This window comes from Mus caroli, unplaced genomic scaffold, assembly GCF_978045245.1.
Source record: "Mus caroli unplaced genomic scaffold, Mus_caroli_1 scaffold_11, whole genome shotgun sequence".
In the NCBI taxonomy this organism is placed as follows: Eukaryota; Metazoa; Chordata; class Mammalia; order Rodentia; family Muridae; genus Mus; species Mus caroli.
The window spans coordinates 67,949,101-67,955,100 of NW_028227266.1; the positions used below are offsets into that span (position 1 = coordinate 67,949,101).

The 6,000-nt window shown below is 43.7% G+C and overlaps 1 protein-coding gene across 3 annotated transcripts in view; it reads left to right on the top strand.

The window, feature by feature from the left end:
* Rora (RAR related orphan receptor A) overlaps nucleotides 1-6,000 on the top strand; it is a 734,084-nt gene that overhangs the window by 613,286 nt on the left and 114,798 nt on the right. The gene's annotated exons all lie outside the window — the stretch shown is intronic.

Here is a 6,000-nt window from a genome sequence, read left to right on the forward strand (position 1 = left end):
CCAACGACCCTCCATTGACATCTGTTATCTGTTCGTCTCTAAGGCATCTGATCTCAGAACCATCAGGGACGGCATCCAAGGGGAAAAAATGACAAAGTGAGTTGGAAGGAACGTTTCTCTGGGTTCCTTCTCCCGTGCCCAACAGGGAAAGCCCCCCGACAGAAGTCCTGCCTAGTCTAACTTGAGGCCACCCATTGGCTGGTGGTACTAGGATAAAACGTGAGCACCTTTAATGTGGGGTTGAAAAAACGGAATGCCAGGAAGTTAAAAGGACTTAGGGGGAAATGTCCTTTGGCCTTCCTCTGCATGACAGGATTCTGAAGTGGCAGCTAGTGAGCAAAGTAGACTCAGTTAGTCCAGTCAGAGGAAAAAAGAGTGAGACCGGAGGACCAACATCAGTGGTATCTTTGAGGACAGTGATGAAAGAATGGAGAACCGCTCAGCCGGAAAGGCGGGGCTCTTCATCATGCTTCCCAAAGCAGCTTGTGTCCCCGTCTCAGGCCAGCTCTGAGAGCAAGTGCACCCTGCGCGTTGGGTCATGTTTCTTGAGCACCTACTATGCATCCCGGGCACTCCAGACCCTTCATGCTAAGAAGATTCCATCCATTTTTTTTCTTCTTAAACTAAAGATTCTCTGAAGAAGGGACAGACGGTGATCTTGTTTTCTACCTATACAAAGAAAGGGGAAATGCTGAATTGAATCATGGGAGAAAATACCTCACATAGGAATCCCCCCACTTGTGTATATGGAAGTCTCTGAGGGAAGTTAGCGTGAGGGGGGATGGAGTCTCTCTTTCTTCCTCTGGTGCCTTATGCTGGTACTGGCTGGAACCATGGAAGGATCTTGAATGACTGTTTAGAGACAGAAGAAATTGAAACAAATTGTGAGTCACTCCCGAATGGGTCCCCTTCTTGGACATCTTTCGAGATCTGAGAGATTGAACCCATTCAAGATGAAGAAATGTTTCATTCCTGACTGTGCCTCGGCAGAGGGAAGACAATACTGTAGGAAGAGACACGATGTCTATCGTGGAATGTAAATTCCCTTTGACAAGGTCTCCTCAAAAACTTTCCTTTCCATGTCAGGATTCCTTAGTTTTATCTACAAACTTTTTATAGTCTTCTAATTTTTTTACATTATCTATCTATCTATCTCTCAAACTTGAGGGATTATGAGCAGTTACTTACATTAAGACAGAATATTTCTTGAAACCTCTGTAAGTCATTTCTTTGAGTGAAATTTAAACCGTTTATTCAGATGGCTGACAAGGCTTATACCCAATTTAAAAAAAACTCTTCAGTTCTCTCTCTCTCTCTCTCTCTCTCTCTCTCTCTCTCTCTCTCTCTCTCTCTCTCTGCCCCCCCCGGCCCCCACCCCTGCTCTCATGCATGTGTGTGCATGTGAGCGTGTATGTCTATGTTATTGCTGTATTGTGCTTTGTCGGCTATCCCCTACTTGGTAATCATGATGGGAAATGAGGTCTAAAACTGATAAGGCATCTGATTTTATTTTTCATTTTGAGGGTCTCATAAGATACGACTAGCCATTTATTTCATCTGGCTCATTGTCGATCACACCAGCATGTTTTGCCTCCTTGCCGCAAGTTTCTTTGTACTCCTGGTACCCAGCCATGGCCCTGCTTCCTGCTGAATTAAACCAAAACCCAGACAAAACCAAAGAACACATCTCTCCGGAAGGTCATGCAGGAGGTCACCCCTGGTGAGATGGACATTGCAGATGTGGTAGAAAGATTAGAGGTGGCTTTGATGGAACCCTCGTCTGTTCTTTGCCCCTGCTTCTCAGAGTGGGAGATCCAATCGCTTGTCATTGCCTCACGTTATTGAAGACTTTTGACAGGCACCTCCAGGAAAAATGCCCTACAGATCATGGAATGTGTGAGTGTGTGAGCGTGTGTGTGTGTGTGTGTGCATTTTACACAACACTTTAGAATGATTGAGGTGTTCAAAAGGACTTTGCCAAGTGAGCTCTTTGCGGGGCTCAGATTCCCATAGGTTACCCTTCCTTAAGGTCCCTCCGTGGCCCTTCTGCTCCGTTTGATGACAATTTCTGTTCATTCCAGATTGTATTCCTTCTCTTTAGCGGCTTCAAACAGCTCCCTGGAGCTGCGGTTTTAGCATTTGGGTGCTGATCACATCGGTCCTGGACTTTTGTTATTTTTTACCCCTTTGAAGGTTTCCCTCCGCTCTTCTGTTTTCGGTGGCTTCTGCTTTCATCTCTGCTGCCTTTTCTGCCACGGTGTTATCTATTCATTTGAGAGAGTCTGGCCATTCAGGCCTCTGAAGATGAGGCCATTCCCTCCCTTCTGGGCCCTGACTGCCTCAGTGGGTAGTCCTCGACTGGGGCTTTTCATCAGGCAACAGTGGGGCCCCCTCTTCAGGCTGCTACTTTGGTGCTGTGATAAGAATTAGTACACCACAATTTCGTTTTTATCAACCTCTTCTGTGCCTTCCCATTTAGGGTTGAGATGCAGGAGTCTCTGGCGTGGCTGGTACTTTTAGAAATGGTTTGTTTCATCTCTGATCGTGGAAGATAATGAAAGGGAGGCCACCTTCTCTCCATCTCAGGCACTTTTCACAAATGACCTCTTACTGTCTCTTTCCTCATTGTGACCAGATGACCAGCGCATTGAGCGGGGGTCAGACTTTGAGGGTTTCAGTCCTGAGGCTGCCAGGTTCCCTGCCTCAGACTTTTATCTAAGTCCTTTGCCACCTGCATTGTTCCCAACCCTTGGCATGGATATTACACATTATTTTGCCTACTTAAATAGTTCGTGTGTTTTATTTCAAAAGCTCTCATGCTAGGTAACACAATTTGAAGATAATATAGCCTGTAAGTGTTCTTATCACTGTCTGCATGTGTGTGGGTGCACCTGTAAGGGGGTGCTCATATGTGTTGGTGTGCCTGTATGTAGAGACTAGGACAACGTAAGGTATAGTCCTCATTGCTTTCCACAGTGTGTGTGTGTGTGTGTGTGTGTGTGTGTGTGTGTATCTCACTGAACATGGAGTTTACTAATTGGCTAGACTGACTGGCCAGTGAGGCCCGAGGATTTGGCTGTCTTCACTCACAGGGCTGAGGTTTGCTGTAAAAAAACTCTGGTTTTTACCTGGGTGGGATCTGAACTCAGGTCTTCAAGCTTGAATAGCAGGTGATTTGCTGCCTAGACGATCCTCCCACACACCACCCCACCCAGCTCTCTAGTGTAATAACGTTTTCAATTCAGTATTTTATACCAAGGAGAAGGTGTTAACCCAAAGGCCAAGCATCCTTTGGATATGGGCAGAGGTTTGCTGAGACTGAATCCCAGGAAGCAATCCTTCTCGGTCTTTATGTTTTAAATAGATTCATGAAGAGGTGTCACTTGGAAATATATCCTTCCTGCTATCATGGAGATACCTTTGGCCCTGTATATCTGTCACCTGAAAGGTTAAAAGACCATAAAGTGACCATCAAATCTCCAGGCCTGGTTTGTATAGCAGTCATTTGAGCTGGTTTCTGAAGACTATTAGGAAGCTCAATGAATTAAAACCTAATTGCTAACTTATTGGTGTCATGCAAAAGGGTCGTGCAAAGTATCTCTATGGCAGGGAAGAACAGGAAGTCAGCTTCATACATCACTTACAAAAGTCTCCTGCCACAGGTAACTTTACTTAGCCTGCCCACCTGAGCGCCTCATGGTACAAATACTTCAAAGCAGGAAGCCCATTCATAGGCAATGTTCCACCGGAAGCAATGTGTCATGAGCACTACAGTAGGAGTCAGAAACCGGGGTTCAAGTCCCAGCTTTCCCTTTAGTGTGTGACCCTGGCTGAGCCAGAAAGCTGTTTTGCTACCCTAATCCCTCCTCGATGCCACCCTCTTCCTGAGCATCTGCGTTTCAGCCTAGCTTTTTCCTACATTCTTCCTAGAGAAAGAATTGTGACGGCATCAATTTATTAAAATTCTATGGGACCTAGGAGGTGAGCATGAAGATTTCACTACAAAAAGCATCATTAATCGGGAGCCTGGACTCAATACGGAGTCCAAGAGATAGAAAGCCAAAGTATCTGGGCGCTAGTTTAAGACATTCTAGGCAATAAACTCCCCTTCCTCTCTTCCTCTGCTAGGCAGGAGTTGGGAGGACTTATCTGCAGACCATTGAGGTGTCTGCAGAGTGGCTATCATCTGACAGGTTGAGGAGGTGGCAGTCTCCATGCCTCGAACAATTTAACTGGTTTTCCTGAATGTATGCCAAGTGCCCTGGCAACAAGCAGGCAGGTTTTTCTGTTTTATTTTAATGAGTTACCATAGCCATTGAAAAAGGGCATTGGCATCACGTGTGTGTGCGTATAAAGGCGCCCTTTGACAAAATCAGTTGCCTCACTTGCACTGAAAGGCAGCCATTGCCAAGTTATGCTGAGTTTTCCTGCTTCTGTTTTCCACTGAATTTCCCCTTACTGCTAATCTTTTCTTCTCTAGAATGCTGGCAGGTTCAACGCTGTACAGAATTAGCCATGACAACAAATATCTTAATAGAATGATCCATATTTAAACCCCAGCCCTGAGTTATCCAAGAAAGCATTTGATGCGCAAGTCTAATTTAAATCGAGGTAGAGGGGTGTTTGGACCACTTCATTTTTATTAACGTTCGATGAATGTTAGAACTGAATGAAAACTCCGTGTGTCACAAAGGTGTCCTACTAAGTAAAAAATCGTTTTTCTGCCAGGAGACCTCAGGGCAATTCTTACTGAACCCAAAATAGCCAAACCCCTGATTGGAAGTTCTTAAGTAAGGAGGCTTATTATTACAGGCACACATACCAGCTCTGCATATGCAGACAATTGAGAAGAAATGAGATATTCCCTTATAAATTAGCTTTTCTGGAGCATGTCTCTATAAATGCTTAAACAACTTCACTTTTATTTTGCAGGGGAAGGGCTCTCAAAATATATTATGTAAGTCCCTGTCTTCATGAGCTAAATCATTCTTAATGATTCAAGGCTACTATAAACATTAATTATTATGACATTCTTCATAGTATGCTGTAACACAAGATGTCCTCAAGATGAGGTGTGGCTGGTGGCTGGCCCTTACACTTAGTGATCCTGTCCTGTCATGGTTTTTCATTCCTTATGCCTCACTTTTTATCTTTTATGAAAGCTCTTCCATTAATAATTTATCCTGTATTTTTTTCTCTGCTCTTAATTGCAAAGGTCTAAGTTGATCATGTAAGGCTCTTTCTCTAATATCTTTTGTATACTCAAACTTGGGACAGCATGGCTTTCAGGATTCTGTTTTTTTAGGCCGAGAAACCATCCTAGTGGCTGCCAGAAGCTTGCTTTTGAAGCACATGGCTGGAGCTAAGTTTCTCGGAGTTTAGTGGGTGAATTTGTAATATCGCCCCATCTCTCTCCCTCCTCCTCCTCCTCCTTCTCTTCCTTCTGGCCATATTATTTTTGTTTTCTACTACATTGCATGCATAAGGCTTTCAAGTGAGATGTCTCTAATTGTGGAAGGTTTTTCTCACAATTACACTTCTCTGGCCGCAGTTAGCCTGGTGCACACACTGACAACGGGATTCCATCTCTGAGTCTTGGTGACAATGTTTAGTGCAGACATGCCGAGCTCCTTTAACCTCCCTTTCAAACTTTCCTACCGCGTCTCACTCAAGGGCTGCTCTAAGAAATATCTCTGAAGAAAATTTAAAATTATCATCACAACAAACACCGTATACCAACATAGCTTTCTAAGAACTGTAATTGTCTTTTGTGCTCTGGAAAACACTTCTATGTTTTTCACACCTTCGTTTAAGAAAACAAAACAAAACAAAACAAAAAAACAAACAAAACAAGAAAGTTCATGCTGAGTATAAATGATTTTTTTTAAAGGCAAAAAGATGAAAACAGAATTATTCACAAACACAAATTCCCAATGCATTTCAACTTTTTTATAGGAATCTTTTGCTGATGCAAAAATCCATGGGTCATTATTACATGTG